At 40.1% G+C, this 16574-nt stretch overlaps 1 pseudogene; it reads right to left on the bottom strand.

The window, feature by feature from the left end:
- Positions 1–13615, bottom strand: part of LOC149119511 (protein-L-isoaspartate O-methyltransferase domain-containing protein 1-like) — a 36825-nt pseudogene extending 23210 nt beyond the window's left edge.
- Positions 13616–16574: the final 2959 nt, after the last annotated feature.

The following is a 16574-nucleotide window of genomic DNA, read 5'->3' as shown; positions in this document are numbered from 1 at the left end:
CATTTGCCCATTTCTTAACTGGGTTGTTTGTTTTGCTGTTGTTTTCTCTTTAAATTTTCCCTGAGACTGCACTCCTTCCACTTTGTTAAAACTATCTTCTACTAGAGTAAAGCAGCAAGCTCCCTCCCTACTCTGCCATCCAGAGTAATCACATTGCTTTTATGATACTCAAATTAACCAGTATTTCTTGTATTTTTTAATTTAATAAGTCAGGCAGAAATGAAAGAATTTCATTGTGATCAAATAAGAGTGCATCAAACAATTAGACAAAAAGCTTACCATTGTGGGCTGGCATCGTGACATAACACATAACATTGTTACCTGCAACACTGGCATAACACATGGGTGCTGGTTTGTGTCCTGGCTGTTCCACTTCAGATAGATCCCTGCTGATAGACTGAGAAAAGCAAAATCTTCTGAATAGTACAGATGAAATCAGAGGAAAAATGACCCCACTACATGAGAGGCCTGAACAATGCTTCCTTTGCAGTTATGTGCTCCAGTAGATGCTATGAGAAGGCAGTGTGGCCTTCATGCCCTGTGGGTCACACATTTTCTGCAGGCTGAAGAGAGCTAACTTATATTTGGTACCTTCTATGTGCAAAGAAGTTCAGACATCTCTTACTTGCCACTTTACCTAATTAGCTTCACCTGGAGCTCTGGGCTCTCCTGTCTTAGTTGATTGCCTGGATACCCAACACATTCTGTGTCTACCTCCATCTTTGGGGACATATGAGCACATGGGAGGGTGAACACCTTCTGTGTAGCATGAAAATAGCCATGGATGCACATGGGCATGTGTGAGCACCTTTGTGTACCAGGCACACATTGATGCATGTAATTTCTATGTGTAAACACATTTTTACCAGGCACATGTCTGTGTATTTATGTGTACACAGGAGTACCTTCTGTGTACCAGGCACACATCCATGAATGCACATGTGCTTGTGTGAACACCTTTGTGTACCAGGCACACATCTGTGCATGTACATGTCTGCCAATACATTTGTGTACCATTCACATGTTTGCATGCACACACATGTATGTGTGTGTGTATGTTAGCACCTTTGTGTACTAGGCACATATCCATGCATGCACATGTGCTTTTGTGAACACTTCCATGCACCAGGCACACATCTATGCATATAGGTTTGCCTATATGAATCCCTATGTGTGCCAAGTGTCTTTACATGCAGCAGCCTCCCACACTCCCTCTGAGGGTGATACTACTATTTTTTCCATTTTTTAGATGAGCAAAAAGAAGAGGGTAAGCCATCTTGACTAAGATACCTCAGCTGCAGTGAAGAACCCAACACTTCATTGTCCAAGCACTTAAGCCCAAGTACTTGAGTCCCAGTGTAGACCACTCCACTCACATAGTAAGTGACATATCAAATAGTCCTTGCCCCCAACTCATCTGTATCCCCAGCACTGATCCCTAAACTCTCAGGAAAGGATTCCCTCTTGTTGACTAAGTCACTCCCATCAGTGACAAATATTTGTCAAAATGAGAAATAAATTGACAAATTTTCTCATCAGCCATTTTGTTCAGTTCACCAAAGTTTGGTTACTGCCTCACTTCACTCAAGAAATCTCTGGTCCAACAATCTCTCTGTCCAAATGAGAGCTTCACCAACGTGCTGATTCCCCAAGCTGCCTGCAGCATCAGACCTCACCCTCCTGCCTATTCAGGCTCTTTTTGCTCTTGACTTTTACTGTTGCCAGTCTCTTTTCACCACATAAGGTCAAGAGGCTGTCTCCTAACACAAGACCATAAAGCACAGATTCTGAACTTTCTCCCACTGTCCATGGGCCACACTTCTTAAAACCTAAACTTCTTTCATGATACCCCTCTCTTCTCATTATAAACAAGAATCTTAAGTCCAAATTCTTGGCCCTGAATCCTAGCCATCTTCACTCAGTCCCACTCACTTTCCTTCCAAACATCCTTCCCTCAGCTTAGCTGTCACTGCCCCAGCTCCACACTTGGCTGTGCCCTGGACAATGCTACTGCCTCTCTGACTTCTGCTAGCATCCAACACAGGCCTCCACTCCCTTAAACCATTCCCTACAAGGGATTTCTCATGTATTTCAGATCTTGTACTCACACTTTTGCACATGAATTTACTTCTTAGAAAGTATTATTTAATAAATTCAGTTGCTTTCTAAAGTAATTGAGATCATTCTGAGTTTTATTATCTTTGTGTAAACTTGCATATAATTGTTATTGCCATTTTGTGGCATTTAATGTAGTTTTAAGATAATAACTTCACAATGCATATTTGCAATTCAAAATTTAGGAGGAAGGCATTGTCATATTCACTTTTTACATAAGACACATGAGCTCATGGGGTCTGCGCTATGGTGCAATAGGTTAATCCTCTGCCTGCAGTGCTGGTGTCCCATATGGGCACTGGTTCTAGTCCTGGCTGCTCTTCTTCCAATACAGCTCTCTGCTGTGGCCTGGGAAATCAGTAGACGATGGTCCAAGTCCTTGAGCCCCTGCACCTATGTGGGAGACTGGGAAGAAGCACCTGGCTCCTGGCTTGGATTGGCACAGTTCTGGCCATTGCAGCCATTTGGGGAGTGAACCAATGGAAGGAAGACCTTTCTCTCTGTTTCTTCATCTCACTGTCTATAACTCTACCTCTGAAAGTAAATAAATAAAATCTTTAAAACTAGACACATGAGCTCTCAAAGAGGTTAAGTTACTATCCAAGATCACACAGCTAGTAGATTGTAGACCCAGGAATTGAACATCAAAGGCAGTGTTAAGATGGAAGTTTATAGCAACCAGTGGCTACATCAAGAAACTTGAAAGACATCAAATAAATGATCTAAGGATGTATCTCAAGGACCCAGAAAAACAAGAACACACCAAACCCATACTTGGAGGAAAGAAATAATTAAAATTAGAGAAGAAATAAACAAAATTGAGGCCAAAAAATATAGAAAAGATCAGTGAAATGAAGAGCTGCTTTTTGGAAAAAATAAAAAATATACACCATTGGCCCAACTAACCCAAGAAAAGGAAGAAAACGCATATTGAAAATTGGAGATGAAAAAGGATTATAATGAATATCACATATAAAAAAAGAATCATCAGAGCCAGCACATGGCGTAGCAGGTAAAGCTGCCACCTGCAGTGCCGGCATCTGATATGGGTGCTGGTAAGAGAATGATAAAATAATATCACTTATGAACATAGATGCAAAAATTCTCAACAAAATACTAGATAATCGACACATCAGAAAGATCACTCACCCAGACAAACTGGGATTTATCTCTGGTATGTAGGGATGGTTGAACATACACAAATCAATAACTGTAGTACATCACATTAACAAATTGAAGAATCAAGGCTATATGATTATCTCAGTAGATGCAGAGAAAGCATTTGATAAAATACAATATCCCCCAAATAACTGGAAGTTATATGAGGGCAGAAGCCATTTTCTCCCTTTCATGTCTTACATCATCCCTCACTCCATCCCAACATCACTGGTGGTAGTTCAATATATATGTTCTCTAATATGTACCATAGCAAGTAAATTAAATGTGTTCCTAAAACTTATCGAGATTTTCCTGCATGCTAGCCTCTATTTTAAGCACTTTAGAAAGATTAACTCCACTATTTCTCACATAAATCTTAAGAATTATAGAATTTTATTACCCACATTTTACACATAAGAAAACAGATTCATTAAGTAAGCCTGTTAAGGAAAAGGAAACTGGCAGAGCCAGAATAAAATCCCAGGTGGTTGAGTCCATGTTCCATGCTACTACTCAACATTGGCTCCGAAGGGGCCTATTTACTGAGCTTTGTAACTGTGTGGCCAGGTTCTAATAACCTGAATTCTGTTTTGGAAGAGCTCAGTTCTTTGTTTCAGCTGAAGTTTCTGTAATTTATTCTTTCCCACAAATATAGAGCATAATCAAGCCATCTGCAAATGTAAGAAATGTGCAGCTCTGGCAACACAGAAATTCAGTTCCTTGGGGTTGCATTCCCATGGGTGTCAGTGAGGCTGGCAGGAAAGCTGTCCAACCCCAGGATGGCAAAGTGTGGGCTGCCACAAAGAACTGCAGCTCTGCATCTCATTGTTTATTCTCTTCTGTTCTCCCTCATCTATCTCTCTGCCCCTCCTTGCCAATATGAATCAGGAATTGTCATTTCTCTGAAGCAGCAATGCTTAACATACTGTGAGGCCTTCACTGGGATTTAAAATTGGGAATGTATACCATTTTGGAAATCTGGAATGCACATAATAGGAAGCTAAAAATGCAGCTGGGAAGGAGGCAAAGGGTGAGTGTCCTCAGCAGCTGCTCTGAACCCTGACTGCACATTGGAATCACATGGAACACAATTATAAAAATACTATGCCTAGTTCCCACCCCCAGAGACTCTGACCAGATTGAACTCAGGTTTACCCTGGAGATCAATGTGTTTTAAAAGCTTCCTAGATGATTCTAACATTCACCAGGGCTGAGAATGTCTGATCTAGGGTATTACTGTTGTGGTCAATGTTCATTCACAGATGTCTTTCTTCAAAGGTGAGCAGAATCCATGTTATGAATCACCAAGTTCAATTTGTATGCATCACTGCAATCTCAGAGACATTGTGTGTGCTTTGTTCTAAGCCTGGTGTGCCCAGAGGAATCATTCATTTCTGGAAGTATTGTAATCTAGAATCCAAATTCCAGCCCACCTGTTTGTCTGAATGTGTGTCTCCCTTTATTGATGAATCTTGGATACCTGGCCCAGGCAACCATCATGGAAGCAATGTCTTCTTTTTAAGCAAGCACATGCTAGAGTAGGTCAGGTCTGGCCAGCACTCACTACAGGACAGTTCCCCTCTCTGAGCCTACAAAGAGAAGGAAGTAGGAGACTTTGAGCATTTTATTTCAACCTAAATGTAAGCTTCCCTAGGGATGTGCTGGACCTAGTTATTACTGACTCATTAGAGTTAATTGTGTGTATTTTCCTCTCCTCTTCACTTTCAGTGCTTTTGTGTTGGCAGTAGGTATATATATACCAGAGAAATATGCAATAGCTTCTTTTTTTCTTCTGGGAGTCTGATTGTTAAACATGAACATGCCACTGCATTTACCCAGAAATAGCTCTCTAAAGAGAAGTGAAATATAGACAGTGATTTCTGGCCTTCAGTCTCCACGTTGCACCTGTTTCTGCAATGTGCTCACCACCTTTTCTCCAAAGACATCCAGGAATTATCAAGTTTCTTTGCACATCACACATATATGTAATCATATCAAAATTATCTGAATATTTATTTAGAATAAAGTATAAAAGTCTTAGAATGACTCAAAATGTGACATTATCAGGAAAATGTGCATTTTGACAAGGATTACACATTTAAATAAAATGATTGAGTCTCACAAGGAAATATGAGACATCAATCAATGTATACAGTGAATTTGGGAAGAGGCTCTAAGGCCTTCCCAGCATCCATGCAACTGCCTAAGTGGGAAATTGTCACCTCTGCCAAGTGTGTAAGACAACCCTATTTATTCTCCAACATGAGTCAAGCCACTTTGCCTTCCTTCTGTGAGTCAGAATGCTTTTCTACAACCATTCTGTCAGCTACCTTGAACTTCACTATTCTTGTGTCATCACAACAAGCTGTTGAGGACATAGACCAAAATGGGAAGAGCTGCAGTTCTAATGAAATTGGTACTGTGGATTCTATTAGTCATGATATCTGGCTGGCATCAGTGTTACTACTTCAAAGCCATGGTCCTTCAACCCATGGAACTGAACATGTCTTGGGATTCCTCCCACTTCCTTCTCCCAGGATAACAGTAACAACTACTGGCAGTCAATTATGAACCAAGCACTGTTCTATCTCCTTTACATATATCTTATTTAATTTTCCCCCAAATTCTAATTATTCCCATCTTACATATGTAGAAAATAAGGCATAGGTTAATTAAGTAATGAGCTCAATTAAAAGCTGAAAACTACAGAGGGAATTTGGGTTTTTGAATATGGTTGTCTGACTCCAGAGCCCATTCTCTCAGCTATCCAATCACACAAACTCATATATTGATATTTAATTATAGTGCTTGTAGTCTGTTGTTTTAGGTATCATACACTACTTGGCACAGAGTGACATATCTGAAGACCTTGTCAAATTCCTTTTTAAATATTTGTTTTATTTGAAAGGCAAAGAGAGATGGAGAGATAGAGATCTTTCATTCACAGATTCAATCCCCAAAGGCCAGGGCTGGGCAAGACTGAAGCCAGGATTCACGAGTTTCTTCCAGGTCTCCCACATGGGTGCAGGGGACCAAAGTCTTTCACATGGGTGCTGCTTTTTTAGGTGCATTAGCAGAAAGTTAGATTGGAACTGGAGCAGCTGGGATTTGAATCATTGGTCATATGGGATGCTGACATTGCAGGTGGCAGCTTAACCCATTAGGTCACAATGCTGATCCCTTCTCATCTTCTGACATGCTGTCAGCATCTCTGCAGGGCAACTTCCTTTCCTGGTGAAGGTGGATGGGATACGAGAGCTCAAATTTTTCATTTTGTTGATGCATGGAATATTTGTGCATACTGGTTTTTTTTTCCTAGAAATGAATTTAATGACAACACAACATATGAAAACCTATGGGATACAGCAAAAGCAGTGTTTAAGTTTAGAGCAATTAGCACCTGCATCAAGAAATTGAAAAGGCATCAAATAAATGATCTAACAGTGTACCTCAAAGACCTAGAAAAATAAGAACAAACCAAACCCTAATTAATAGAAAAAAGAAATAATTAAAACTAGAGAAGAAACAAAATTGACACAAAAATTAATAAAATGAAGAGCTGGATTTTTTAAAAAATAAACAAACTAACTAGAAAATAAAGGGAGAATACTTAAGTATTTTTTAGAGTTATTTATTTTAAATTTTAAATTGTGACACAAAGAGAGCATGCTCCCATCCATTGGTTCACTACACTCCTGAAATCCCCACAATAGCCAGAAGGCCAAAAGTGGGAACTCAATCCAGGTCTCCCACATAAGTGGCAGGAACTTAACAACTGGCCTGCTGTCTCCCAGGGAGACAGGAAGCTGGAGTTGGGAGCTGGGAGTCAAACCCAGGCACTCTAATGTGGGAAGCTAATTTTCTAAGTGCAATGCCAAACACTCCTATTTAATTTAGAGTAACATATGCCTAGGGATGATAAAGAGTAGACTAGGAAATGTAGCACTCCACATTTAACATGCAACTATTAAATCACTTACAGTCACCATCACCTTTCTGAGAAATGGTGGTAGTAATGGATGTCTTACCTAGCTTGGGCAAAGCAATATAAGAGATCACCTTCAAAACAAAAAGGTAAATTTATATAATTACTATGCTGATTTTGGGGACAGATTATGTGTGACTTGTGTATTTCTAAAGCAGAGAGATTAGTTAGCCCAATTAATAATTACTCAAATAGGGAGACAGTTACCTGGATACTCTATTGTGCTATGCTGATCAAAAAAAGGTTCACATTTCCTTGGTTTTCCTCTTATCATTTCTAATCTAGTGTGATGAAAAAGTCAGTGGTTTCTTTTTGCCTATATTAAAGATGACAAGTGTTTGATTCTACCAGAATTAATTTGCAACTAAAAGGAAACATTTCTTGGAACCTTTCATTGTTACAGTTTAAACTTTCTTTTAAAACATAACTTTCTATAAGTTAAAATTAGCATCTTCATAGATACTAGCCAAGTCACTTAATCAAATATTAATATCAAAACATGATATGAGGAAGTTGGAAATTTATTTATGTTTCTTATTTTGCTGTAGAGCTGCTGCTTCACTGCATAAAACAGCACCAGCAAATGCAGTATATTGCACAAATTACGATACTATTGTTCTTTCTCTGGCACTGTACAACTAACAAAAACTGTTGTGTATTCCCAGTTACTTCCAATGGAAAGATCATTACATATTTTGACCCCAATCCAGGGATGAGTGTAAGCAAGTTACAATATTATATAAGGCTTAAGATAACAATGTTATCCTTGAATTACATTATTTGTAAAACTAGCTTTTACCACAGATAACTTCATGTATTCTGAATACCAGTGCCTAGGGCCTAGTATAAAAATCACAAGGTACTGTGAAAAAGATGCATTACAAAGTTAGGGTATATTTTCTTCCAGTAGCAGAGTTGAAAGTAGTATTTCTCCCATCAAGATTGCTTAAAGTTGCAGAAGCAAGACTATGACCCTAGAATCCTGACAGAAGAGGCAAAGCAGCTTCAGAGAGCAGTGATGAGGATGCGTTGTCTTTTAGCCAGGTGATTAAATCCCTCTGATTTTTGCTGATGTTGGTTATAATCTAGCTGGTCCAGCTGTTACCTCTGTGCAAACCTAGGCTGAGAATTTCCCGAGGAAGATCTGGACCTCACAGAGCACAGCAAGCAACTTATAAATAGTATGAATGGAGGCACAATCCTGATAATACAGAACTTTGCTCTTGCCGTTAAAACCATTGCAGTACCCCCTGACCACCCAAGGCAGTCCCTGGGTCCAGCACCCACCAGGAGTCAGCTGAGTATCAGAGGCAAGAAAAAGGAGGTAACATCCACACAGGTGACAAACAAGGGTCTATTTTCCTTCCTGCTTACCAAGCTGTCCTGAAGCTCCTTGTCAGAAATGCAGTGAGGCTTAGCCTCCGACAACCAGTCTTCAAATGGGGTGATGGTGCTGTGGGAAAAATATCTGGTCTGAATCCCGAGTGCCCCTGTCCAGGTCACAGTCCCCCAAAAGCTTGGAAAAACAAAGGGTCAGCAGGCCACTGTCCTTCCATCAGGGAACCCCAAAACCAAAGACCTTGGAGCTCAGACAATAGTGAGAAGAGCAGAAACAGTTCTTCATGGAGGCAAGGGGCATCTGAAGGGCCCTGATGGCCAACTCAGCCCCCAGGTTGGGTTCAAACCCCACTGGGAGGGGGTAAACTACAGAGAATAACCGTGGACTTACCCTGGCCCGTTCTCTGGAGTCGAAGGCAACTCCCAGGTCAGACATCAACCTTCCAGTTACCTCTACTCTGGCCACTAGCTTCCCTAGATATCAAGGATCAGACACAGTCCCAACAAGCAGGGATCATGTTTCCTGATGCAAGTTGAAAAGAGGCCACATAAAACACCACACCTCCAAAGCCCAAGAAATTGGCCATGGACTTCCAAACACAACCCTCCAAATCAACAGTTCCCACCATCTCCTGCAACAACCTGGCCCATGAGTGAAAGTGAAACCAGATGCACACCTTGGTGGTGAAGGTCCTGATGGTACTGCTGAAGCAGTAAAGAATGAGGCATGGACATCACCAAGATCAGAAAGAATCATCACAGGAGCTGCAAAGCAGAAGCTTCGAGGTCTTGTTGGCAACTAGGGCCCCAGGAGCAAGCAGAAACAGAAGCTGATTGCTGGGGAGGTGGAGATGGTGCTGATTCCCAAGAGCGTGCCTCCAGGACTCCCAAGGTAAAATAAAAAAGAGTGCAAGTGGCAATGGCAAAGTAAAAAGGAAAGGGGTCTAAGAATCTAATCTAAGAAGGAAAGACAAAGAACAGGATAAAATGGAAAAGAAGAAAGCAAAATAAAACCCTTATCCAAAGACCCCAAGTCATCATCCAGAATAAGGAGATGGCAGACAAGTAGGTGTTGTGCCATAGGTGCACAACCAAGTGGTGACCATCCTCATGTCTATGGGCTGGAACTACATATTTAAAATCCTTTGTCTCATAGCAAAGTCTGGCCAGCCTCAGAAGCTCCATGCTGGGCAAGCTAGGGAGCCATAGGGGAGGCTGGTCCTGTGTTACTTTTCCTAACACAGGATGTTTTGTATAGATGTGCTCAGTGTGTGTGTGTGTGTGCATGTGTGTGTTTACTCATTAAAGCCAACATGCCCAATGACCTCAGGACTTCCCATCACCGTGCTTTGTAGAAACAGCAAAACCAGCCTGCAGCTCATACTGCTCTACTTTGTCTCTGATTGATCCTCAAGCTTTCTCCTTTTTTTCAGTTTTATGTTGTTCTTTTTAAGAATTTGGAAAAATCATTAAAAGAAAAAATCATTCAGTAACTTGTTTTACTGAACATTAGAGCTCAACAACACATCACACTGTAGGATCAGTTGCTTGCTCTCATGATCATGTGGCTGATGATGGGGAGCTGTGACTTGCTGCCATTGCCCAGAATTGCCAGAGGGAGAGTCATAGCATAGATTACAAGCCTAAGGAAAAATCACAATTAAACCTGTAAATATGACTTCTATTAAATATGTATCATTTTTGCACCATCAAAAGTGGAAAATACCTAACTGAACCCTCATTAGATAGGAACCATCTATATTACATTTTTCATCTCTTTCCAAACTTCTTTTCTTTTCTTTTCTTTTCTTTTCTTTTCTTTTCTTTTCTTTTCTTTTCTTTTCTCTTTTCTTTTCTCTTTTCTTTTCTCTTTCTTTCTTTCTTTCTTTCATTCATTCATTCATTCATTTGATAGGTAGAGTTAGACCATGAGAGAGAGACAAAGAGAAAGGTCTTCTCTCCACTGGTTCACTCCCCAAATGGCCGCCACTGCCGGAGCTGTGCCGATCTGAAGCCAGGAACGAGGTGCCCCCTCCTGGTCTCCCATGTGGGTGCAGGGGCCCAAGCACTTGGACCATCCTCCACTGCCCTCCCAGGCCACAACAGAGAGCTGGACTGGAAAAAGAGCAACCAGGACTAGAACCCGGCACCCATATGGGATGCTGGCATTGCAAGTGGAGGATCAACCAAGTGAGCCATGGTGCTGGCCCCCCAAACTTCTTTTTCTAAAGACTTATTTATTCATTTGAAAGTCAGTTACACTGGGGTTGAGGATATATCTTTCATCTGCTGGTTCACTCCCCAGAAGGCTGCAATGGCCAGCACTGGGCCATGGATAATGTGTATTATACAAAAAAAGTATACATGGATTTCAAATTTTTGCACAAATAAGATCTATTTGCAGGAACTCCAGCCATTTTACAGGTATGTAAACTGTAGTTGATGTACTATGATTATCTGGGAATACAAAGAATTATTCTCTAATGGATGAAGCAATAATTTACTAATCAGAACCAATGTGTATCAGGCACAGGAATGGAAATACTTGTAGCCCTTAGGCACATGGGAGTGGAAACACTGGGAGGTGGACAGGGTCTGCACATACAAGGTTTGGAAAGAGAGGAGGAGATCAATAGGCTGTAGATAAATCCGTGCTAGAGAAAATTATATCCTGATTATATTAGAATGAAACACTAAAAATCAATCAGCACAACTTCTCAATAATTAAAAAGAAAAACACATGGCGGGCACTGTGGCGCAGCAGGTTATTCCTCCACCTATGGCACTGGCATCCCATATGGGCATCAGTTCTAGTCCTGGCTGCTCCTCTTCCAATCCAGCTCTTTGCTATGGCCTGGGGTAGCAGTAGAAGATGGCCCAAGTGCTTGAGGTCCTGCACCCACATGGGAAACTGGGAAGAAGCTCCTGGCTCCTGGCTTCGGATCGGCACAGATCCAGCCATTGCGGCCATTTGGGGAGTGAACCAATGGAAGGAAGACCCTTCTCTCTGTCTCTTCCTCTCACTGTCTGTAACTCTACCTCTCAAATAAATAAAATCTTTAAAAAAAAGAAAAACAGCGAAGTATACAAAATAAAAGCAGGCAAAATGATATAGTAGATGTAAATTTTTTTTTTCACTCTTAATAGTCATAAGATTAACCCTACAGTAAGTAAAGAGTTTAACAAATAGTATGAGGAAGAAATGTTCCTCAACAGTAGAGATAAGGGCTGTAAATAATCAATGAAGCTTAAAATGTCAATTTCACTCCTATATATTACATTTTAGATGCTCTATTATATACCACAAATTAGGGAAAACATATGATATTTGTCTTTTTGGGGCTGGCTTATTTCACATTGAGATGATGGTTTCTAGTTGCATCCATTTTTTTGCAATAGACAAAATTTCATTATTTTCACTGTGAGTAGTATTCCATAGTGTATGTCATAATATGAAATGCTATTTAAAAATATCACAAAGGATATACACATTATTGTTAATAAAATTTATGAACTATGAGTAAAAGTAATTAAGGTAACACAGGGAAGAGTAACACTAATATCCAGTTTCAGGTATTAAAACAATTCTTTACAGAGTATATAGCATTGTCAAGATGCTAGAAAAATTTTGTAAAACTCTTATGAGTACAAATTTTACTAGGGATTAAAATCCACAACACTTTAAAAATCAAATTCCCAAAACACAAATATAAATTTTCAAAGTCCAATATAACAAATGTAAAATAGGAAAACTCCAAATTAAACCAAGAAAGTTGAATCATAATTTGAAGACTACCAACCAACAAAAGTTACAGGAGTAAAACTTCAATTATAGAAACAAAATATTCCAAACAATTTAAGGAATAAAAAATAGCCTATATTTCCCAGATGTACCAAAGTATAAATAGGCAGAGAATATTTTCAAATGTCTTTTAGAAAGCCAGCATTACAATGATGCAGATAGACCTGAACCTGAAATATGAATTAAGTATAAGCCTCTCTTTCTTAAACAGATGCATATATCCTTAGTATTTTTATAGTAAATAAAATCAAATATGAAAATATAATGAATAACAAGTGCCACATAAGAAAAAAATGCAAAAGGTGGTTAACATTTCTAAACAAGCACTGTATAGTTTCCAGGTAGGTGAAAAACTTGAAAACTTGAGAGAAACACATGGCCATTTAGATTAAATGTTAAGAAGCATTTAGAAATGTATGTAATTAAAAATCTGCTAGCGGCATAGTAAAAACTCAATGGCTTTCTTATTTGGATTAATATATTTAAAAGGATTCTATAACAAACAACACAATTAATACGGGATCATTGATAGCTTTTTCACTGTAAGTAAACCTAGACCAGGATGCCTCCACTGTCTCCAGCTTCTTACTGGGGGAGTAGTCAAGGGAAGGGGAAAGAGCAAAAAGAAAAATAAGGAGTAAAGATCAATTTCTAAACAATAAATTGCCAATAAATTGGAAATATTTATTTAGAGAGGATCCATAAAATCTAAAAGCAAATAGAATTGAAAACTGATTTTAATGAGATTGTGAGAAAGATCAATATTTTTAAAACCTACTAGATTACCATGTACCAGCAAAAAAAACAAATGAAAAATATTAAAGGTCAGTAGGCAGAGTGGAAAACAAATATTGACAGAAGAAAAGGAAAAAAAAGAATTAAATCATGTGATGTCTTTAAGCATTCTTCAAATCAACATTAAAAAGTATTACAAAAGACCCAACAGAAAAATGAGCAGAAATATGAGGAAAAAAAGAGGCCCAGACCTGAAGCATGTTACTTACCACAAGCTCCAGGCAGGACTCGCCAGGGAGAAGGATGGGGCGACACTCGGCGACCCTAGTGAGTAGCAGGAGCGCAGAGGTGAGAGGCCCTCCTGCTGATCGCATCCAGCACAACCTGAGGTTCCAGGTCCATGCTATGGGGGAATGCTGTTTGGCTACATCTTCTGTGAAGCTGCCTGCGCTCAAGGCCATGCAAGCTCTCCATTCAGGCATGGTGACGCCCACGAAAAGTCATCACGTGGGGTCTTGACGTCACAATCTTTCAGTTATGAGGTGGAGCGTGGAGAGGGAGAGGTCTCTGCTGCCGCGAGGCTCCCGAGGCTTGCAAGGGAAGTAGGACTCTGCTGCTCTCCACCTCTGCTCAACCGAGAGGCTGGATATCTAGGAAGCTGAGAGCTGACATGGTGAGTGTGTGGACCGCAGTGTACAGAGGAGGAAGGCGGAGCCAAAGGTCAGGAGGGTAAGTGCCTCCAGAATCTGTGGGCGCCATATTGGCGCTGGTACAGGGCCTCTCTCAGTCCCCTCCGATCCATGGGTTGGGGGCTGGACTGGCACCTGCTACCCCCATGCCCTGCTCCTTCCCTGCTAACGAGACTTCTTAGCCCCCGGAGCCATAGATGAGTAGCTGTGTGGCGGCCGCTCCGCGTCACCCCAGATGTTGCTGTGAGGACGGGGTACTCACTAGGGAGAATGCGGGCTCTGGGTATGGGGTTCATGTGGAGCAGGAGCTGTCATTTATGCGGCCCTCCGTTCCTCCTTCCTTCCCCATGGGAACCTGGTTCCCACTAGTTTTCTAAACCCGTTGGCTGCAGGGTCTCTTCCAGGATGCTGACTTCTTCGCATAGCTTTTTCTAGGGGGTATCACTTTAGTTTTCTTAACAATAACACAGCAACATAGATTGGGTAAGGAAACAACAAAAGTTTTATTTATCCAGGTTTTAGAAGGGCAGGAGGACCCTGTATTTTGGGAATTATCATCTTAACCCTTACAGGCTCCCCTGACAGGCTGCCATCTGTATTTTCACTTTCAAAATAGAAATTTTAGCTGCTCAAATTTATGTGTGTTTTAAAAAAAAATATTTCTGTTCCATGAAAGCCTTCCCAATCCTGAAGGTATGTCTAGTTTACTAAGTTATTTTGGATTTATATTTTAATAAAGGAGTCAGTTTCTTTTTGCTTGTTTTAATTTTTCAAGATTGACCGAGTATGATTGACAAAAGTTGTGTATATTCAAGGTATGCAATCTGATGTTTTGATATGTGAGGGGGCTTTAAAAGTTATGGACAATTTACATTATCTTTAATTACATTTTTTCATAAACTTTTTGGAGTCCTCTTGTACATATACATTATGAAATTATTAGCAATTAACAATCTAACACATCTATCACCTTACATCGTTGTATTTTTAAAAGAATACCTAAGACATTTGCAAGTACTGGGTATATAACAGTGTAATCATCTAGTTATTGTGTTGAATATTAAGATCTTGAGTTAATTTTATCTCATACCTGCAAATGTGTGTTCAGCTAGCATTTTCCCATTTCCTTCACTCTCAGCCCCGACAACCACCATTCTGTTCTGTGATTAAGTGTGACTTTCTTATATTCCACATATGAGTGAGATTGTGTGGCATTTATCTTTCTGTGCCTTATTTCAAATAGCCTAATGTACACATTCATATTTTTGGATCCATATTTTGACAAAATGGCAGGATTTCCTTTTTAAGGTTGACTGTGATTCCTGTGTGTGTGTGTGTCACATTTTCTTTATTCATCTGTTGACAATGTTGTTTTTTCTATATCTTGTTCTTGTAGATAATGCTGACATGAATGTGTAGATAGAGGTGTCTATTTGAGATACTGATTTTATTTCATTTGGATACATATGCAGTAGTGAGATTGTTTTGTCATATGTTCTATATTTAATTGTGATTGAAGACCTACATAGTGTTTTCTGTATCGATGTACCAATTTACATTCCCACCAACAATTTATTCCCTTTTTTCCAAATCCAACAAACCTTTTTCCCACATCTGGTCCAATGCTATCTTTGCTTTTGGATAATAGTCATTTTAACATATATGATGTGATAACCATTATGTCTTTTTTTTTTTTTTAACAGAGTGAACAGTGAGAGAGAGAGAAACAGAGAGAAAGGTCTTCCTTTTGTTGTTGGTTCACCCTCCAATGGCCACCGCGGCCGGTACACTGCACTGATCCATTGGCAGGAGCCAGGTGCTTCTCCTGGTCTCCCATGGGGTGCAGGGTCCAAGCACTTGGGCCATCCTCCACTGCACTCCCTGGCCACAGCAGAGAGCTGGCCTGGAAGAGGGGCAACCAGGACAGAATCTGGTGCCCCAACTGGGACTAGAACCTGGTGTGCTGGCGCCGCAAGGCGGAGGATTAGCCTAGTGAGCCATGGTGCCAGCCACCATTATGGTCTTGATTAGCATTGTAGTCTTGATTAGCAGTTGTTGAGCCCCTTTTCAGTTATCTGTTGGCTACTTCTGTATCTTCAGCAGAAAAACTGAACAATCCTTTATGTTTTTTATTGTAATATTTTGAGTTGCTGTGTTTATTGTATTACTCCCTTAATCAGACTGAGGTTTTCCAAAATTTTCTTCTATTTCTTGTTTTATCTGTTCAGTTTTTCCTTTAGTATGCAGAATGTTTTTTAGATTTTTTTGTAGTCTAATCTTTGATTTTGTCACCTGTGCTTTTAGTGTCACATCTAAACAGTCATTGTTGAGAATAATGTCAATGAATCTGCTTCCATTTGTAAGGAGTTTTAAATTCTCAGGTCTTCTTTGTAAGTCTTTAATTCATTTTAAGTTGAAATTCATGACTGGTGTAATATAATATTATATATCAATTTTTGTCATGTGGATATTCAATTTGCTTCTACTTCAGATGTGGTCACTGAGCACTGAGTGGCCACTTGGTAATTGTGGTGTCACTTGCTGGACCCAACACCCACCATGATATGCCTCTAGCTGGGCAGAAAGCAGGCAGAAACTGTCAGAGTCCAGTTTTTCCCTAATCTGCCTGTCCCCCAGACCCATTCTACTATGCTCTGCTGCTCTTCCCTGTCTGCATGAAGAGACCTCAGAAGTAAGCATGCACAGAGAGACACATGTGAAGCAGTGTGGAATGTTGGGGAGAAGCAGGGAC

The sequence above is a fragment of the Oryctolagus cuniculus genome, chromosome Y, assembly GCF_051225735.1.
Source record: "Oryctolagus cuniculus isolate XC-2025 breed Fujian yellow rabbit chromosome Y, ASM5122573v1, whole genome shotgun sequence".
NCBI classification, from domain to species: Eukaryota; Metazoa; Chordata; class Mammalia; order Lagomorpha; family Leporidae; genus Oryctolagus; species Oryctolagus cuniculus.
Note: the sequence above shows the minus strand (reverse complement) of the source record. Positions and strands in the feature narration are given on the sequence as shown.